At 40.9% G+C, this 22,317-nt stretch overlaps 1 long non-coding RNA gene across 3 annotated transcripts; it reads left to right on the plus strand.

The window, feature by feature from the left end:
- Window positions 1–241: 241 nt before the first annotated feature.
- On the plus strand, window positions 242–22,151 carry LOC132400405 (uncharacterized). 3 transcript variants are annotated; one of them, XR_009514243.1, is made up of 4 exons: window positions 242–555; window positions 13,134–13,860; window positions 19,017–19,566; window positions 21,168–22,151. It is a non-coding gene; the product is annotated as an uncharacterized LOC132400405 (long non-coding RNA). The 3 variants fall into 3 exon arrangements; XR_009514242.1 differs by lacking the exon at window positions 21,168–22,151 and adding an exon at window positions 3,461–3,557 and having other exon boundaries at window positions 243–555; window positions 19,017–21,149; XR_009514241.1 differs by lacking the exon at window positions 21,168–22,151 and having other exon boundaries at window positions 246–555; window positions 19,017–21,149.
- Window positions 22,152–22,317: the final 166 nt, after the last annotated feature.

Here is a 22,317-nt window from a genome sequence, read left to right on the forward strand (position 1 = left end):
AGCACTGCTACCACAGAAAGCTGATCATAATAACAATCATGATCTTGGTTTCCAAACAGTCACAAGTACATTTCCTCCACATTTGAAAAAAGATGTTGGTCAATTTGAACTCTGCTATGCTGGGAAATGGGCACAAATCGCTGCAGTCTGCACTAGCTCCCACAGCAATGGAAAGGTGATTTCAATGCCTCAGACCTCATTGTGCAGTGAACCATTGAAGCAATGTGCTGAGGCTGGCTGTGAGGACAGTGTTGGGAAGGATAGGGTGAGTGATGTGACGTCAGATGGCACAGTGGCTGAGGCCAGTGCTCCAGGTGGGAGCAGACTGCTCTGATCCTATTGTCGCTCTCATCAACGCACACTGGATGTGACAGAAGCTGCTGACTCCCCCTCTCTCAGCTCTTCCCAAGTATTCACTGTGGGAACAAGATCAAAACCAAATAACAATCTCTGAGCTTGGTACCACGAAGAAATCTCTGGGCGGGGGAGAGATATGCAGCCAAGCAAATGGAAGAGAAGGCTACAGCTTCCATTACATCCAGTATCACGTAATAGGTAAGACCATAAGAGCCAAGCATTTGGTCAACAATGGACTAGCCATTTACATTATTTGTTTATTTATTATTATTGTCAATTGTTTTTTTTGTATTTACACATTTTATCTTCTTTGGCACACCAGTTGCTTATCAGTTTTGTTTGTGTGTAGTTCTTCATTGATTATATTGTATTTATTGTACTACAGTGAATGCCCACAATAAAACGCAACTCCTGGTAGTACATTGTGATATATACATATTTTGTATGTTATGATCGCTCTCCCTCACTGAGCCACCCGGAGATCAACTCAGCACTAGAAAGCTTCAGAATCAGAATCAGGTTTATTATCACTGGCATGTGACGTAAAATCTGTTAACTTGGCAGCAGCAATTTAATGCAATACATAATCTATCAGAGAGAAAGAGAAAAAAAACAATAAATAAACGTAAATCAATTACATGTATTGAATAGATTTAAAATATGTGCAAAAACAGAAATACTGTATATTAAAAAAAGTGAGGTAGTGTCCAAAGCTTCAATGTTCATTTAGGAGTCGGATGGCAAAGGGGAAGAAGCTGTTCCTGAATCACTGAGTGTGTGCCTTCAGGCTTCTGTATCTCCTACCTGATGGTAACAGTGAGAAAAGGGCATGACCTGGGTGCTGGAGGTCCTTAATAATGGACACTGACTTTCTGAGACACCGTTCCCTGAAGATGTCCTGGGTACTTTGTAGGCTAGTACCCAAGATGGAGCTGACTAGATTTACAACCTTCTGCAGCTTCTTTCAGTCCTGTGCATTAACCCCTCCATGTCAGACAGTGATGCAGCCTGTCAGAATGCTCTCCATTTTACAACTCTTGAAGTTTTTGAGTGCATTTGTTAACATGCCAAATCTCCTCAAACTCCTAGTAAAGTATAGCCGCTGTCTTGCCTTCTTTATGACTACATCAATATGTTGGGACCAGGTTAGGTCCTCAGAGATCTCAACATTGAGGAACTTGAAGCTCCTTGCTCACTCCACTTCTGGTCCCTCTATGAGGATTGGTATGTACTCCTTTGTCTTACCCTTCCACAATCAGCTCTTTTGTCTTAATGACGTTGAGTGCCAGGTTGTTGCTGCGACACCACTCCACTAGTTGGCATATCTCACTCCTGCGCCCCCCTCTCGTCACCACAAGAGATTCTACCAACAATGGTTGCATCGTCAGCAAATTTATAGAAGGGACTTGAGCTATGCCTAGCACACAGTCACTGATCATCCAGGCTATCCAGCACCAACCATCAGAGGGAGCCATGGCGTATTGTCGTGGTAGCTCACTCCAGACTGATCCTGCAGCAGTTAGTTTGCTCAGATTCATTGGTGTGGAATACCAGCGGAGAGCTAAGCCATCGGAAGCTAGTTCCTAGCACAGCAGTGGACAGCTGCTGGGAGTGCAGGCATCGCACCATCCTAGTGCAGCCTTGACCCTGGCACCAACTGAGGGAAGTGCACTCTCAGAGCTAGATCAGCAAAATAATTCAGCCAGAAGGTGGTGAATCTGTGGAATTAGTTGCCACAGGTGGCTGTGGAGGGCAAGTCATTGTGTATACTTAAGGCGGAGGTTAATACCTTCTTGATTAGTGAGGGCATGGAAGGTTATGGGGAGAAGACAGGAGAATGAGGTTGAGTAGGATGTGGATCAGCCGTGATGAAATGGCGGAACAGACTCGATGGCCCAGTGGTCTAATTCTGTTCCTATGTATTATGATCCTATGGTCTTGTACTGCCTTTATAGCTACTATATTAAATGCAGAAATGTATGAGAAGAAGCAAAGACTAAGGCCACTGAGGTATGAGTGAGGCTATGAGACCCTAACAATTGAATTATTCAAATGCGGCTAATGATTGTGGACTGACACTTCAAGTAATTATACATCAGAAGGATGAACATTTCGGAAGCTAAACAATTACACAGCAAATTGAATCTCATTTGCTGAACAGAAATCCTGAGGAAATACTGGAAGACAGCGGAACCCAATTTACTTCTGGAGAATTTAGAGTTTGCGGAATGATTTGCTTCAATATTGGAACCCTATTACCACACTTCTCCAGAGTCTGTGCTTCCATGGGAGGTTATATCCAAACAGTAATGAGCATACTTATTAAATACAGAGCAACAAAGGAAAACTCAAACCTTGCCTTTTTGCCACTCTGGGTTAACCTTCTTAAATTGCCATCAGAGCTACTGAACAGCAGAAACTGCACGACAACATTGCCAAGCAAAATATATCCTCCATATAACGAAGAAAGAAGAAGACAGCAACACACTAGTGCAAAGGTGAGAGGAAATGAACACAGCATAAACCATGTCAAATCATTACCTGAGTTGTTTAGAAACGAAGCCATGCTTTAACAACATCCAGTTATGGAAACTTGGAAACCTAGCCAAAGTCATGGATAAACTTGATACCCCAAAGCTCACACATTATCATGATTACACATGACAAGCTCACACATTATCATTATCACACAACAGGTAAGATGGAAGAGAATCAATATCTGGCCCTCAAAGGAACTGTTTTTCATCAGAAACTGAATTTAAACATTACAATGGTGGCAAAAAAGCATAACATCACCAAGACAATGCACCAACTCATCATTAAGAGGAATGATTACAACCATTGAAAAAATGAAGATACATCTTCATACTACCTGGGTAATATTGTAAACAATGGTTTAAAAATGTGGCAAATAAGATTGAAGTTAAACCAAAAAGCTTGAAAGAAATTAAAGAATTTTTCAAATGTTATATTATTGAAAGAAGTAGTAAAGAAAACGAAACAACATTATTCTAGACACCAGTATACTGTCTCTACTTATTGTGTCTTGGCATTCACAATAGCATACTCTTCTCTGTGGTAAACACATTGTATCCCTTGGCAGCACGTGGCTTGTGGTCTGAAAATAAACATGATGTAAACCATGGATCAGAGACTTAAACTGTAATTTAGAAGGAGAGATCGTGAAACAACGAGACCAGGTAATAGCTTCATTGTCATTTAGCGGTGTATGCACAATGCAGCAGCTTTCATTGGAATGGCATTTGACCTGAACCCTATATCAATGAATATTTTCTCTAGAATGTCTAGTTTCTAATTATACCTGAGATCATCTATGATTTATTAGGGCGGCATGGTAGCATAGTACTTAGCACAACGTTTTACAGTTCCAGCGACACAGGGTCAATTCCTGCCGCTGTCTGTAAGGAGTTTGTACGTTCTCCCCATGAACGTGTGGGTTTCATCCGGGTGCACTGGTTTCCTCCCACAGTCCAAAGACCTACCGGCCAGTAGGTTGATTGGTAACTGTAAATTACCCACAATTAGATTAAGGTTATATCGAGGGTTGCTGGGCAGTACAGCTCAAAGGGCCAGAAGGGCCTAGTCCACACTGTATCTCAATTAATAAATAGATATACAAGTCAGAAATTCTGAGAATCAATTATTAAGTAAATATGAATGACCAGCATTTAAACCTATTCATTACATCCACGATGGTTACTTGTTTTTAATTAAGAGAAGAGGAATAATACAAAAAGAAAGAGAGTGATCCAGGGTGTAACATCAATGTTTCAGAATCTCTTTTACATTTAATACTTTTATATAATGCAAAAAAAATCAAATAAAAATACCTGGACAACAAGTTTATTGAAATTATATCTCAATTGCTTTGACAGAGTAGTACATCTGGGAAGATCAAGAAACCAATCGTTAGTCTGCCTTTTCAGTGCAAGGGGGATCTTACAAGAAATCCCTGAGTAGTTCTCACATGTTTAATGGCAAGAAGAGAAAAATGCACCAAGTAAAATCAGCAGGAAAGGCAAGGCAAGAAAATGGGGAGCAAAAAAGTGGAATCTAACTGGAAAAATAACAATGAAACCAAATTATCAAGAACATTAACTTTAGAAACGTGTTTTGAAGAACAATAAATAAAAAGAGGAAAGTTGGAATGCAACCAGAACCAAATAAACATAAAATCATAGGAGTAACAGCAAACTGACTGAAATGTAATTTTGCTTCCACATTTATCAACTAGGGGTGACGTTGGAAATAATATAACAGATGTAACCACATATAGTTACTGTGGTATAATATTCTCTTTCTGATGAAAAATATCTTGGTGTCATAAGTCAGCATGGGGCAAAATCTTGGCTAACAAATCTGTCGGATTTTATCAAAAAATAACAAGCAGGGTAGACAAAGGAGAGCCAGTGAATGTTGTTTACTTGGATTTTCAAAAGGCTTTGATAAGGTGCTATGCATGAGGCTTCTTCACAACTTAAGAACCCATGGTATTACAGGAAAGATACTTGCATGGTCAGAAGATTGGCTGATTGGCAGGGGGCAAAGAGTTGAACAAAGGGAACCCTTTTCTAGTCTGTAGTTTTCCACAGGGGTTGGTGTTGGGACTGCTTCTTTTCACAATATATGTCAATGATTTGGATACAGAATTGATGGCTTTGTGTCCACGTTTATGGACAATACAAGGAAGATGGAGAGGCAGGAAACAAGGATTCTGCAGAAGGGCTTAGACAGATCAGGCAAATGGTCAAGGAAGTGGCAAATGTATTACACTGTAGGGTAGTGTATTGCTCCACACTTTGGTAGAAGGAATAAAGGCATAGACTATTTTCTAAATGGGGGGGGGGGGAATTCAGAAATCAGAGGTGCAAAGTGACTTGTGAGTCTTCGTGCAGGGTTCCCTAAAGGTTAATTTGCAGGTTGCATCGGTCATAAGGAAGGCAATGCAAAGTTAGCATTCAATTTGAGAGGACTAGAATATAAAAGCAAGGCTTTATAAGACATTGTTCAGACCACATTTGGACTATTGTGAGCAGTTTTTGGCCCTTTATCTATGAAAGGATGTGCTATCATTGGAGATGGTCCAGAGAAAATTCACAAGAATAACCTCAGGAATAAAAGGGTTAATTTCTGAGGAGTTTTTGGTGGCTTTGGGCAGTTTATAGGAATGAGGGAGACCTCATTAAAATCTATTGATTATTAACAGACCTACATAGAGTGGAGGTGGAGAGGATCTTTTCTGTAATGAGGGAGACTAGAACCAGAGGGCACAGCCTCAGAATACAAGGTCTATTCGAGCAGATTGTGGACTTCGGGGAGGGTAAGACAAAGGAACATGAGCTAATCCTCATAGAGAGATCAGAAGTGGAGAGAGTGAGTAATTTCAAGTTCCACGATCTCTGAGGATCTAACTTGGTCCCAACATATCAACACAGCTATAAAGAAGGCGAGAGAGCTGCTATATTTCATTAGAAGTTTGGGGAGGTTTAGGTTGTCACCTAAAAAAACTCAAAAACTTCTACAGATGTACCATGGAGAGCATTCTAACAGGCTGCGTCACTGTCTGGTATGGGGGGGTGGCGGTGGTGGGGAGAGGAGTACTACACAGGACTGAAAGAAGCTGCGGAAAGTTGTAAAATTAGTCAGCTCCGTCATGGATACTAGCCTCTGCAAGACATCTCCAAGGAGCGGTACCTCAGAAAGGCTTCATCACCCAGGACATGCTCCCTTCTCATTGTCACCATCAGGAAAGAGGTTCAGAAGCCTGAAGGCACACATTCAGTGATTCAGGAACAGCTTCTTCCCCCTTGCCATCTGATCTCTAAATAGACATTGAACCCATGAACACTACCTCACTTTTTAAAAATTATTTCTTTTATTGCACTATTTTTAATTTAACTATTTAATATACATAAATATAATTACTGTAATTGATTTACTTATTTATTTTCTATATTATCATGCAGTGCATTGTACTGCTACTGCTAGGTTAACAAACTTCATGACATATGCCGGTGATATTAAACCACATTCTGATCCTGGTTCTGACTTCCCTTCAGAACAGAGGTGAGGAAGAGTTTCTTCTGCCAGGGGGTGGTGAATCTGTGGAATTCATTGCTACAGATGGCATTGGAGGCCACATCATTGTGCATATCGGAAGTAGAGGTTGTTAGTCTCTTGATTAATATGGGTGTCAAAGGTTTTGGGGAGAAGACAGGAGAATGGGGTCGAGGGGGTCAATAAATTGGTCTTTTTGGAATGGCAGAGCAGTTCAATAGGCTGAGCAGCCCAATTCAGCTCTTATGTCTAATGGTCTTAACTTATGCTCTTACCCGCCTAACTTGCAGACTTCTTATTCGGTAGATTATTTCACTATCACATTTACTTGTCTGCCATGGCTCGTCATTATCATTCCTTCTTTTGAGTGAGAAAGGCTTGTGGTCAAGCTACGGTCCAGGGCCTTGACCACATCATTCTGGCTGTTCTTCACTATTTCTGAAAGCTGAACAGAGATCCCATTCAGTGTTGTATGTATGTATACAAACTCCCCAGATTATTTTATAATTAAACCAGGCAATTTCTCCCAATATTCTGAGTAGTATTTATCCCTTCATGAATATCAGTAAAAACATCTGAAGATCAAGTATCCCACTGCTTCTTATAGGTCCCTGTTGTGCTTACGTTAACTGCATATTTCCATATGTTACAAGAATGATTTCATTTCCGTAAGTACTTAATTTTCTGTAAATCAGCTTGGCTTGTCCATATGTTTTGAAGAATTCTAATATATAAATTATGTTAAAACCCAGTAAGGGGTTAAGGACCAGGGCCAAGCTTATTTTGGGCTCAGCACAGTTTTATGCACAAGGTTATATTTTATTAACAGATGGCAACTATTAACTAGCTTTTGCGTTAATGATGCAGAATGTACAGACAGCTGGGATTTGAATAAACTTGCCAACATTTGAATTAAATAATACTCTTGGTTGGATTATAAGTCTGAATGGACCTTCAGCTGTTTTAGAAAAGTCAAGGAGGAAAGGAGACTGATAAATAGGCAGAAAGCAAAGGAACTGGATCCAGCAGTCCAGTCAGAACTCAACTATGTTCCTGTCCTTATTATGAGATATTGTTAGTACTAACAGCTGGCAAAGAAAACAAACTTAATTAATTTTAAGGATAAAAAATATACTAAAAATGTTTCAAACCATGTTTGAAAATATTATGTATCATACTGGTTGCCTCTTTCTGAGGAGAATGTAGTTACCAAACACGGGGCAAGGAAAATATTTGAGATGAAGTTACGTCTTTAGGGAGAAGATAAGTAAGCCAAGTTTCTTTCCGCCTGAATTTCTGCACAGTCTTCTGATCTCACTGACTTTCTCAAACAAGAGAACATATGCAGAAACTGGAAATCCAAGCACCATGCACATAATGCGGGGGGGATCCCACCAGGCCAGGCAGCATCTATGGAAAAGAGTAAAGTCGACGTACAGTCCTGCCAAAGGGTTTCAGCCTGAAACGTCCACTGTACTCTTTTTGATGGATGCTGCCTGGCCTGCTGAGTCCCCCCAGCATTTTGTGTGTGTCATTGACTTTCCGTTTGGAGGTTTTTCTGAATTAGAGCTCTCCCCTACTGTTGATCCCCTGCACCTTAATTTCCTAGGCTGCATTTGAAAACCTAAGCCATGCAAGTCTGCTGCAGAATTTCCAATGTTAAATACATGGGGAAATTTCAGGATGAGCATTGTTAGAACAATTTTTGGTTCTAACAAATGACCTTGGCTACCACTCTTCACATATTGTGGATTTAATTTGGAATGCAGCTCTGAACAATGTTTTCCTAAAAGCTGTGAATCTCAATGCTGATTAAAATTCCTTGTGGTGTGCGTGCGAACGTGGAGGTGTGAAGTTTCTGTGTAGTTTCAAAGAAAGCCTTGCCCAAACTTTGCAAATATTGATTTGTCCTTTGATGTTTAGCACATAAAATATTGAGCCCGACTTTGGCCAAGTGAGATCTTTTGTCTGAAAGCACTTCCATATTGTACCTTGTCTTGTTGAATAAAGAAGCTGCTCAGTATCTAGCAGTGCTTTACTGTTTCATTCACACAAAAAGCATCTCCCATTTATTAAGGCTCCACTCAGACCTTTAACCCACACCTCCATTCAACACAACAGATTAATCATCCACTTCAGTACCCTACTTTCACTTTTCCCCTATGTCCATTGATTATTTCCTCAGCAGTTAATGGGGGCACGACTGCACAAGCACGTGGATGTCAGCCAGCGAGAACAGTGAGCAGAGTTTAAAAGCGAAAAGAGTTTAGAAGACGATGATTATTTCTTCAACGGTTTGATCGGGGCATGACTGCGCAAACACATGGGCATCAGCCAGTGAGAATACCGAGAAAAGATTAAAAATAAGACAACTTTGTAGAGCGGGCACCAGAGTAGAGGGAAACAGAGTAGGAAGTCTTTTGCTCAACAGGTCTTCAGCGATAACGGATCAAGTCCAGGTAGCTTAACTATGTAGAATACAAACAGGAAGTATGTGTGTGAGGCCAGTGTTCTGTGCTCGGTGTCAGATGTGGGAAGTCCTGCAGACTCCCAGCCTCCCGGATGACCACTTCTGTGCCAGGTGTGTCGAGCTGCAGCTCCTTAGGGACCATGTTAGGGAACCGGAGATGCAGTTCAGGGAGTCTGGTCAGGGAGAGCGAGGAGGTGATAGAAAGGAGTTATAGGCAGGTGGCCATACCAGGGTCAGATGGATAAGTAGGTAACAGTCAGGAGAAGGAAGTGCAAGAAGCAGATACTAGGGAGTATCCCTGTAGCTGTCCCCTTTAACAATAAATACTCCTCTTTGAGTACTGTTGGGGGGGACGGCCTACCTGGGGCAAGCAACAGTGGTTGTACTTCTGGCACAGAGTCTGGCCCTGTGGCTCAGAAGGGTAGGGAAAGGAAGAGGATAGCAGCAGTGATAGGGGACTCTATAGTGAGGGGGCCAGACAGGTGATTCTGTGGACACAGGAAAGAAACACAGATAATAGTTTGCCTCCCTGGTGCCAGGGTCCGGGATGTTTCTGATCATGTCCATGATATCCTGAAGTGGGAAGGAGAACAGCCAGAGGTCATGGTACACATTGGTAACAACGACATAGGTAGGAAAAAGGAGGTGATCTTGAAAACAGACTACAGGGAGTTAGGAAGGAAGTTGAGAAGCAGAACCACAAAGATAGTAATCTCGGGATTACTGCCTGGGTCAAGTGACAGTGAGTATAGGAATAAAATGAAGTGGAGGATAAATGCATGGCTGAGGGATTGGAGCAGAGGGCAGAGATTGAGATTTCTGGATCATTGGGACCTCTTTTGGGGCAGGTGTGATCTGTACAGAAAGGATGGGTTGCACTTGAAATCCAAGGGGACCAATATTCTGGGGAAGAGGTTGCAAAGGCTATTGGGGAAAGTTTAAGCTAAACTTGCTGGGGGGTGGGAACCAAACTGAAGTGACGGAGGAAAAGGAGGTTGGCTCACAAATAGAGAAAGCTTGGAGCAGTGTGAAAGGCAGGTGACAGAGAAGGGACGCACTCAGACCGATGGTTTGAGATGGGTCTATTTTAATGCAAGGAGTATTATGAATAAAGTGGATAAGCTCAGAGCGTGGATCAGTACTTGAAGCTATGATGTTGTGGCCATTACAGAGACTTGGATGGTTCAGGGACAGGAATGGTTACTTCGAGTGCCAGACTTTAGCTGTTTCAGAAAGGGCAGGGAGGGAGGCAAAAAGGGGAGAGTGTGGCACTGTTGATCAGAGATAGTGTCACAGCTGCAGAAATGGTGAACATCATGGATTGTCTGCGGAGGCTCTGTGAGTGGAGGTTAGGAAAAGAAAGGGGTCAATAACTCTACTGGGTGTTTTTTATAGACCACCCAAGAGTAACGGGGAAGATAGGGAGACAGACTCTTGAAAGGTGAAATAATAGCAGGGTTGTGGTGGGAGATTTTAATTCCCCAAATATTGATCGGCATGTCCCTAGAGCGAGGGGTTTAGATGGGGTGGAGTTTCTTAGGTGTGTTCAGGAAGGTTTCTTGACACAATATGTAAATAAGCCTACAAGAGGAGAGGCTATACTTGATCTGGTATTGGGAAATGAACCTGGTCAGGTTACAGGTCTCTCTGTTGGAGAGCATTTTGGAGATAGTGATCACAATTCTATCTCCTTTAACATAGCATTGGAGAGGGATAGGAACAGACAAATTAGAAAGTGTTTAATTGGAGTAAAAGGAAATATGAGGCAATCAGGCATGAACTTGGAAGCATAAATTGGAAACAGATGTTCACAGGGAAATGTACGGAAGAAATGTGGCAAATGTCCAGGGAATATTTGTGTTGGGGTTCTGCATAGGTATGTTCCAATGAGACAGGGTGTACAGATCAGACGGTACAGGAACCATGGTGTGCATAGGCTGTTGTAAATCCAGTCAAGAAAAGAAGAGCTTATGAAAGGTTCAAAAAAATAGGTAATGATAGAGATCTAGAAGTTTATATGTTCACTGGAAGGAGCTTAAGAATGAAATTAGTAGAGCCAGAAGGGGCCATGAGAAGGCCTTGGCCGACAGGATTAAGGAAAACCCCAAAGCATTCTACAAGTATGTGAAGAGCAAGAGGATAAGATGTGAGAGAATAGGACCAATCAAGTGTGACAGTGAAAAAATCTGTATGAAAATGGAGGAGATAGCAGAGGTATTTAATGAATACCTTGCTTCAGTATTCACCATGGAAAAGGATCTTGGCAATGGTAGTGATGACCTACAGTGGACTGTAAAGCTTGAACATATAGACATTAAGAAAGAGGATGCACTGGAGCTTTTGGAAAGCATCAAGTTGGATAAGTCTCTGGGACTGAATGAGATGTACCCCAGCCCACTGTGGGAGATGAGGGAGGAGATTACGGAGCCTGTGGCGATGATCTTTGCATCATCAATGGGGATGGGAGAGGTTCCAGAGGATTGGATGGTTATGGATGTTGTTCCCTTATAGACCAGTGAGTCTTACTTCAGTGGTTGGTAAATTGATTTAGAAGATCCTGAGAGGCAAGATTTATAAACATTTGGAAAGGCATAATATGATTAGGAATAGTCAGCATAGCTTTGTCAAAGGCGAGTCATGCTTTACAAGCTTAATTGAATTTTTTGAGGATGTGACTAAACACATTGATGAAGGTAAAGCAGTAGATGTGATGTATATGGATTTCAGCAAGGCATTTGATAAGGTACCCCATGTAAGGTTTATTGAGAAAATAAGGAGGCATGGGATCCAAGAAATGGCTTGACATAATGGTGATACCACAGTCTTCATTTCTATTTTGAAATTAAAATCCAACCCCTTGTTCACTCTTGAGACCCCAGTGGAACTGGCAATCTTTGGTGGGACCTACTATTTCAAAGTCCTGGTTTTCCTCAATGAACTTATGGAAGGAATGATTCTCTTGCCTTGAGGAATTTGGAACCATTAAGTACATACCTCAAAAATATTAATATGCTTTAATCTATTCTCTGTTCATTAATATTAATGTACAGATGATTGACTGTCTAGCAGAATTGTAAGCTTATGTATTTACAAATTTAGATTTATTAACAGCAAAATTATATTTTGATTCTATTGTAAATCAAGTTTCACTAAATATTAAAGAAAACAGGAAACAAACACGGGTTTATTTCACTTTAATCACATGTTCAAAAACATCCTTATTTTCCTATTTTAACTCAAAGGACAAAGTAATTAAAACATGCAAAAATTATGAATATTCACAATTAAGTAGCAGTCAGAGATAAATTTTAATTATCTTTTCACCCAGTGGCAGTTTAAAATGTTCAGCTCAATCCTAAAACTGCTTTGAGACATCTGATTTGACTTTCACTTCACAGTTTGCAAAATTAATGGCTTGTCCCTGAGTCATTCATTAGGGTATGACAAATCATGTAAAAAAGCCAGCGAGGATTGCCTCTAAAATCATTCTGCCACAGGTTATATAATTCCCATTACAAACTGCAGGCTCTTCCAGATACGTTGGATTTTTCACACTGGCAGTTAAAGCAGTCACATTGAAAAGCACCCTGACGTTTGTCTGTTTCTTTAACTTCCAGCAGTCATGTGAAATGAATTCCAATGAAGGGACTATTTTACATTGAAATTGATGGAAATAATTAATCAGGAGGAACATGAAACCTGCTGCCAATTCACTATAAACTATCCCCACTCGTATAAATTTAAAATTATTCTGTGGAGTGGGCATCGACATAAATAACTGGTGCCATCCTACTTAGCATATACATCAGGAATCAGAGTCATGCAGGCAGAACACATCGGTTGATTAGGTCTGTCCTCAGATTTCTGAATGGGCACTAAGCCCGACATGAAATGGGAGTGGGGCAGTTGAGGAGGTTTCTCACTGGAATACCACATGAAACCTTTGGAGAAAAACACATGAGCTGCAAGCTATTAATTTTCATGGCCAGTGGTGTGAGAATAAATAACCGATCCATTTCACAGCTTTTACATCTGGCCATCAACTTGTCAGACAAATATATGACCCAAACTCTGTTTCCAATTATTTTGAGATTTGGTAGGGAAATGGATTTTAGGTCCATGATCTGCCATGATCTTATTGGATGGAAGGGCCTGTATGGTGTACTGCTGTTTTCTTACAATTTTATTTTGCAAATCAATAAACTGTGCATGTTTGTATTTATTTCAGGTTATAGGACAAACCTCTTCATAATTCTACTTCTTGAAAATTGAGTTTCAATACAATATATCCACAAATGGATTTTGAATGGTGTCCTCAGGATAGTTCATGGATTTTGAACTGAAAGTGACAGAGAAATTCAGTAGAGTGTTTTTGGATTTTTAAGGAACCTAAAATCAATTTGCAATGCAAAATTATTCATGTTGGCTGAATGGCAACCAATAGCACATACTGTGAATGAAATGAAACTTTCAATCAGCCACTTCCATGCAGAAGAGGAATTCACCAGAGGAAGTTCTCCTCAGCCAAGTACCAAACCAGCAGGTGTAGCAGAAACGGAGAGGCAGTGATGATGCAGCCTCCTTAATTCACAAAGCTGATGCTTCATCTCCGAGTCTCCAATCTACAAAATCGGTCAAAGCTCGATAATGCATCCGAGGCTAAATAATGCATTTGCTGCTACGAGTGCAGTCCTAAAGGCAATGAACAATTCTCTAAAGACAATGATAGCCACCACACTGCAAATCTACCAGACACCCTGAGCTAAGATAGATTGGTCGTACTGTGTGCCAGTGCACAGTTGGGTGGCAGGGACTGGCAAAAGTTTCTTCCCTCATGATGTTAAGCCTCAACATGATCCCCTGACACAAGCCACATCAACTGAGAGACAGCTATGGCCAGGTTAGACTCCACATCACACAGTATCACCACCTTGGAAACCAGGACTTCCCTTACTGTGAGTTCTCTCGTTCCTTGTGAAGATGGAAATGACCCAGAGAGCACAGCTGTAATGGCTTCCTTACTACGAGTGGTGCAACATCGGAAATGGTGGAGGGGAGGGTTAGAGCTGTTGGGGGTGAGGTCAGAGTAGATGTTGGGTGTCTGTACCGTTCTCACATTATTGTCAGCATTGACTCCCATCACTCCACCATTATCATCTGCAGCTGGCCATATAGGTTTTCATACATATTATGCGATTTCATCAAGTTGTTTTATCCACTTTTGAACACTTCTACCATTGCCAAAAGGAAAGGGGAAAAGTGACTTTGGTCAATTTTACACACATACTGATTTTAACTATTATTGAGCTTTTTAAATTATTTAGAATTATATGAGGTCTGGAAGTAAAAACTTCCTACTCTCCATATGGTATCCATAATATCCTTTTGCAGATTACATGCATCATGCTCTATTATATAGCACATTGTATGGTATCCAAATATTTACATATTGTTATATAATGCAAGCTATCAAGTGAATCTTTGACATGAACTTCTGAGCACTATCTTACATAACAAAACTTCACAGCCTCATTAGTACTGTGGGAACTTGATGGGTGGGGTGGGTAGCTGAGAAACAGAAATGTTCCACCAAAAGGCAACAGGAAAAAAGCGTTTTCCCCGCCGGTCTTTCTAATGGGATCAGAGGCTGAGTTAATGCAGTTTTGAGTGATATTCAGAATCTCACTAAGGACTACTGAGAGTCTGATTCAAAAGATTAATAAAACCAATGGAATACATTATCCTTCTGTTTTCCTTACAGACTTCCTTACAAATCAGTGTGTTGCACTTCAGACAAAAATTATTTCTTTCTCGGTAATTTTTATCAGCAGCATCCTGAGGACATGAAAACTGTTAACTGCATATAAACACACAATGTCGCTTTCTTTTCTGATGAGAGGCATTAACAGGTGCAATTCCATCGGTACCTACCCCCCATCAGTATCTCGTAACTATCCGTTTGAGCTCCTGAGTAATAAGACTTTGAATCTGTTCAAGTTTTCAGTTTGACGGTTTTGCCACAATGAAACATTGGGGTGTTTCCTACTTCAGATAGCTTTAAGCTTGCAATCAGAATAGAAGGGGCATACAATTGAAAATTTTGCCCAAATTTTAACTTCCTAAAACAGATGGCTTAACTGATGGTTAGAGGTTACAACAGGGAAAGTAAAATCTGCAACAGGAACTGAAACTACCTTAAATCCACCACTTCCAGTTCAATCAGAAATGGACAGGTGACCAGTCAGCTTGTGGTGAATGAATTAGTCTTTCAGCGAGACTGCTTGCCTTCAACTTCATAGACATTTCTATTTTTACCTTTCCACTGAATTTCCTCAAACAGCAGCTGACTTATGGTGAAAAAGGTTGAACTCATAAGGTGCTATTCGTGGAATAGAAGAATTTAGAACAGTTTTCTCCAGGCCTACAAAACAACTACCTGCCCTGGGCATGTGCTTGCCTGCTCCAACCCCTGAAGGATACCTTGACTGTCACTGGCCTTTCAATCTACCAGACCACCAACTGCTTACTCAAATCCAGCCTTGAACCATTTCTTCCCAGCTATCATATCTCCTGTACCATCACTGCCCTTATCAACTCCGGAGATCCTCCATCCTCAGCCAAAAAATTCATAATTCCCACACCCCGCACTCCTCCTCAAGATTCATAAGCCTGACTGTCCTGGTAGGCTCATAGTTTTGACCTGCTCCTGCCCCACCGAACTTGTATCTGCCTACCTGGACCCCATTTTGTCACCAAGAGTTCAGTCGCTCCCCACCTACAGCCAGGATACATCCCATGCCCTCCACCTCTTCAATAACTTCCAGATCCCCGGTCCCGACTGCTTCATTTTCACCATGGATGTCCAATCCTTATACACTTTAATTCCCCATCAAGAAGGCCTCAAACCCTCCGCTACTTTCTTGACAATAGACCTCACCAGTTCCCCAACACCACCACACTCCTCCGGTTGGCGGAACTGGTACTCACACTTAATAACTTCTCTTTCGGCTCTTCCCACTTTCTTCAGACCAAGGGTGTAGCTATGGGCACTTGCATGGGCCCCAGCTATGCCTGCCTCTTCGTGGGTTATGTGGAACAGTCTATGCTCCAAATCTATACTGGTACTGCTCCCCAACTTTTCCTACATTGGCAACTACATTGGTTCTGCTTCCTGCACCCTTGCTGAGCTTGTCAATTTCATCGACTTTGCCTCTGACTTTCACCCAGCCCTCAAATTCACTTGGTCCATCTCAGACACTTCTCTCCCCTTTCTCGACCTCTCGATCTCCATCTCTGGAGATAGACTGTCCACTCACATCTTCTATAAAACCACTACTCTCATAACTACCTTGATTATACCTCTTCCCACCCTGCCAAATGTAAAAATGCTATTCCCTATTCCCAGCTCCTCCATCTCTGCTGCATCTGTTCCCAGGATGAGGCTTTCCATTCCAGGACATCCCAAATGTCTCCTTTCTTTAAGAATCATGGTTTCCCTGCTGCCATCATCAATGATGCCCTTACCCATATCTCCTCCATTTCTCACACTTTGGCCTTCACCCCCATCCTCCTGTCACCACAACAGGGACCGTGTCCCACTTGTTCTCACCTACCACCCCACCAGCCTCCGGATCTAGCATATTATCCTCCACAACTTCTGCCACCTTCAACAGGATTCCAGCACTAAGGACATCTACCCCTCTCTACCCCTCTCTGCTTTTCGCAGGGATCATTCCCTCCGCGACTGCCTGGTCCACACATCCCTCCCCACAGATCTCCCACCTAGTACTTATCCCTGCGAGCACAAGTGCTACACCTGTCCCTACAACTCCTCTCTTACCACCATTCAGGGCCCAAAACAGTCCTTCCAAGTGAGGCAACACTTCACTTGTGAGTCTGTTGGGGTAATCTATTGCATCCGGAGCTCCCGGTGCGGCCCCCTCTACATCGGTGAGACCCGACGCAGATTGGGGGACCGCTTCGTCGAGCACCTCCACTCTGTCCGCAACAACAGACAGGATCTCCCGGTTGCCATCCACTTCAACTCTGCTTCACATTCCCATTCGGATATGTCTATACATGACCTCCTCTACTGCCGTGATGAGGCCAAATTCAGGTTGGAGGAGCAACACCTCATATACTGTCTGGGTAGTCTCCAGCCCCTTGGTATGAACATTGAATTCTCCAACTTCCGGTAATTCCCTCCCTCTCCCTTCTCCCATCCCACTTTCTCTCTGCCTCCTCTTCTAGCTGCCTATCACCTCTCATGATTCTGCCTTCTTCTACTACCCATAGTGCTTTTCCCTTAGATTCCTTCTTCACCTTTCCTGCCTATTCCCTCCCTGCTTCCCCTCCCTACCCCTTGAACTTTCCTCTGATTGGTTTTCTACCTTCCCCCCACCTTCTTTATGGGCCTCTGCCCCCTCCTTCTTCAGTCCTGACGAAGGGTCTCAGCCTGAAATGTTGACTGCTCATTTCAAAGGATGCTGTCCAACCTGCTGAGTTCATCCAGCTTGTTTGTACGTGTTGATTTGACCACAGCATCTGCAGTGTACTTTGTGTTTATCATGGGTTCCCTACTCACACAATTTGTCTCATTCCCCAATACATTAATTCACTTTTATCAGTCTTGCAGGTTTTCACACAAAAGACTAGCAAGCTAATCAGCAGACTGTCAGAAAATAACTTAAATGGCTCCTCCTAAATGACTTCTGTATGTGCAGGAAATCTGTTCTGGATTTTGTAAGCCTCATTTTTCAAGCGTTATCCACCAAATCCGAAATTCAAGCCATTTAATTCTGTTGAATTATATATGTGTCTGTTTGTATGTATGTGTGTATATATCTGTATATCTGTTGCCTGGGTTGTTAGAATTGCACAGAATTTTCTTAATACTTTTTATATTAAATATTTTTGGTCCTCTATTTTCACAAAAGGGGAAATCATAAACAAGGGGACATATTCCAAAGTAAGGGGCCAGTCATCGTAAACTGAGGTGCATAAAAATGTATTTTCTCAGAAGGTAGTAAATCTCTGGAATTCTTTGTCTCTGAGGGAGGTTTAAGTTAGATCATTAAATATACTTAGGGTGGAAATACTGTAGATAAGTTTTTCAAAGTTCCAGGAACTGAGGGTTTCAGGGAACTGGCGCAGGAGGAGAGTGAAGGCCAGCACTCAGCAGCCATGATCTTATTGAATGGTGGCCTTTCTGAAGGAGACTGCTCCTGTTTTCTTGAATTCTGGTATTCTTGTGTCTGCAACACTACTGTTTAAAGATCCTCAGAACTCTTTTTTAAAAGAACAATGAATCCAACATACAATGATTCAACAAAATTATGATATATTTAAGTATGATAAGGAGATACTGTATGCCACGTGGACTCAATTACTTCATTTTACAGATATGATGTAAACACTACTTTTATTCTCCCCCTGCAACTATCAGACCAAAATGAATAATATGCTCTCTCTTTGAAGCTTCCAGTATTCTACAGTTATTATTACTATAATTAGAATTTAACAGCATTTCCAGACTTGCGCACGGCTGATTCTCAAATTCATACATAACAATTCTCAAACCTTTTAAGACTACCTAACTTCAATAAAATTCAGTAATTCTTCCTGGAAAAATATTAACATATTGCTATTAATTTCATTTTACAGAAAACCAGTTTTCTGTAACATTTTCAGAGTTCATGTGTATTACCAGAATATGAAATCAGATAATTAATTTCTTAAAAAAGAGAAGATCTGCAGATGCTGGAAATCCAAGGAACACACACAAAATGCTGGAGGATCTCATCAGGCCAGGCAGTATCTATAGAAGAGAGTAAACAGTTGAGATTTCAGGCTGAGATCCCTCAGCACTTTGTGCGCGTTAATTAGTTTCTTATTCTGGACTTTCACATCAAATTGAGTGGACTGATTTATAAAGTCAATGTCTGATGTGGAATATAAATTGTATAGGAAAGAATCTCCAATTCCAGCTTTAACTCTGAGATTCAGATTTATTTATCACATGCTCACCTAAGCAAACAGTGAAATGCATGTTTTGTTTTAACTAAGTGTATTTTAAATTTATGTATTAAGTTGAACATTTCTTTTGTTTTAGGATGAGAGTACAGAAATCAAGACACACAGCAATTGACCTGTAGTCATTTTGGAGCAAAGTAATACCATCTTCTGCAGAATCTCCTGTGTCAAGCATTATGCTGTTGAGAATGAAATTCTGGGATCTAGATCCAAAAATAATGAACAATGTCGATATATCTCCAAGTCTATTGTGCAAAACTTGCAGAGCAATTCATAATAGCAGAGGTGCCTATACTGGCCTCCTATAAGTGTGTGGAATTATTAATATATTAATTCCCACACATCATGTTTCATTAGAGATAATCACAGCAATGTTATTCTATTGGTTTTGCACATGTTGCTGGATCTAACACTAAGTAGAAATAATATGCTCAGCTCTGAGCAAAAGATAATGTAACTCTATAACTCACTTTTCCTGTATGATTAGAAACTGACATTGATATTTAGTATAAAGGTGTCTAAAACTCTAATCTGCCTTTTCCCTCTCAGTGGGATACATGACATTCCCTGCCTTGAAATAACAACATAGCAACGGTGGGAAAATAGATCCCTTCCTTCCATAATATGAGGTAATGGTGATCTAACAAATACCAGATTACAATGAACTGTTAATAGATATGTTTTACTTTAATCCCTGGAACTCATAACTTTAAAGAATATGTATAATATTTAATAACATATCTGGAACTGTCATAAAGAGGTGAATTGTCTAAACTTAATTACATTAATTAAAACTCAAACACAAAAGAAGTCTTAGTTATAAATATTGTTTGATTGTCATTTGAACTTTAAATCTATTTTCTTTCATCACACCATCCTCCGGTGGATGTATGCTGGCTTATGTGGTGACGCACCATTACTTGTGCCATGATAATTAGGACAGGGCATTCTGAAAGGGGAAGAAGAACAGTCAGTACTTGGTGTACATGTCAAAAGGGATGAGATCCTGCCACGTGAACTTAGGGACTTGGGGAGCAGATTAAAGAACAGGACCACTTCCAGTGCTTCACTCCACTGAATAGGAGAATAGGAAATGGGCCAGATGAATACATGACTGAAGGGATGGTGTGGAAGGGAATGTTTTTGCTTTTTAGACCTTTGGGAATGACCTTTGGGCACCAAAACTAACTGAACCTAGAATGGGTCCAATATCCCTATTGTGAGTTTTGCTCATGCTATGAGGAAGTTTAAAACCTATGTTGTATTAGAATGAAACACAAAGTTAGTGTACATTTGGGGGAAATAAGGAAAGGTGGGCAAGGTCAGTCAAATAATAAAGAAAAATTAAATCAACACAGAAGGCGGAACACAAATGAACATGGAATAGCACATAAGGGGATTGGAAGGAAGCTTTTTTTTCAAGGAATTTAACATAAGACAGATGGAAATATGATATTGTTGGAATCAAAGAATCGTGGCTGAAAGAAGTCCAAAACTGGTTATTCCAAAATGTCCAAAATATCAGGCATGATAGGAAGAAGTGTAAAAGAGGAGGAGGCATTTCATTATTGATCAAGAAGATATTCACTATATTGATGAGGAGGGATGTCCTAAAAAGAACTTCAAATATGGATGTATGGCTAGAGGTTAGGAATAAAAAAGGGCCAGTCACGTCACTGGGAATAAAATTAGGGGAATTTCCAGTGCATTTTATGTTAATTAATATCAAGAGGTTAACCAAGTAAAGAGTAGGACCCTTTATGGAATAGCATGGCAATGCATGAAGAGCCTGGTGAAGCCTTTGACAAATGCTCCTCCGTTATTACTACAAGAACTATGTTGTCATTAGAGAATTTGGTAATTAAGGGGAGGATGGTGAACTTCTAGAGCATGCTATTGTTAAAAAAGAGGAGGAATTGGATGTGTTAAGCAAGTATAAAGGTGAGTAAATTCCCAAGTGTTGGATAAGATGCATCACAGGCTGCAATGGGGGGCGAGGAAGGAGATTAGGGAGCCCTGGCATACATTTTACTCAAAAGATAGAAAATGTGCTTCCTTTGCACAACACAGCAGGGATAAGCTTGGTAATTAAATGCCCACAAATCTAGCATCAATAATGGTGAAGTTCTTGAAAACTATTCTGAGGAAAACAAACAATCTACAATAAGAATGAATTAATTCAGGAGAAGATTCTGCCTGACTAATTTCATTGATTTTTTTTTTCTCTAAGAGCCGACAAGACAAAAGCATATTTCACTGAGAAAGTGGTTGGAATCTAAAGCACACTGCCTAAGAGACAAGCAGAGGCAGAAGCTCCAAAATATTTAAGAAGTTTGTATAAGAAGTATCTGGATGTATATTTGAATTGCCATTACATAATAAACTATGGACCAAGTACTGATTAATGGAATCAGTCTAAATGGGATTAGAGCTGATAAGGATATGATGGATTGAAAGAGTTAATTCTGTGCTGTTTGACTCTATGACTTTATATAAAGCTGGTTTGGAAAGTGTCAAATTCCTTGTTTTTCCCCTTCTTCAGCTGTTTACCTTTTCCACCAATTACCTCCCAGCATCACAGTTCATCCCCCCTCCCCATCTACTTATATTCCCCTTCACTTGGTTGGACCTATCACCATCCAGTTTCTCACTCCCCCCCCCCCACCCCACCTACTACCTTCCACTTCACCTGGCTTCACCTATCACCTGTCAGCTTGTACTCCTCCCTCTCCTCCTCCCCCTCCCCCCACTTTCTTATTCTGGCTTCTTCTCCCTTACTTTGCCATCCTGATGAAAGCCCTCGGCCCGAAACATCAATGGTTTATTCCTTTCCAGAGATGCTGAGTCCCTCCAACATTCTGCGTGTGTTAATTTGTTTTAAAATTTTGATCCGCAGAAGCTGTATTCCTTTTATTAACATACTGTGGCTTAAAGACCTCTTTGCAAAATCAGAATCAGAAAATGGTTTATTATCACTGATGTATGTCATGACATTTGTTATTTCCGGCAGCAATACAGTGCAAGATATAAAAATAGCTGTAAGTTGTAAAATAAATGAACAGTGGAAAAAGATGAATATGATGCAGTGTTCATGGATTCATGGGCCCTTCCTTCCAAAATCTAATGATGTTGGGGAAAAAACTGTTCTTAAAGTGTTGAGTGTGGATCTTCAGGATTTTTTACCTCCTAGCCAATGGTAATTAAATGAAGAGGGCATTATCTGGGTGGTGGTGGGGGGGTTTTGATGATGGATACCAGCCTCTTGAAAATGTCCTCATAATGGAACTGGTAGAGACCACATGCCTCTGCAGCTTCTGTGATCCTGCACATTGTAGACTCGATACCAAGTGGTGATGTATACAATCAAAATGCTTTCACAG

This window comes from Hypanus sabinus, chromosome 1 (assembly GCF_030144855.1).
Source record: "Hypanus sabinus isolate sHypSab1 chromosome 1, sHypSab1.hap1, whole genome shotgun sequence".
NCBI classification, from domain to species: domain Eukaryota; kingdom Metazoa; phylum Chordata; class Chondrichthyes; order Myliobatiformes; family Dasyatidae; genus Hypanus; species Hypanus sabinus.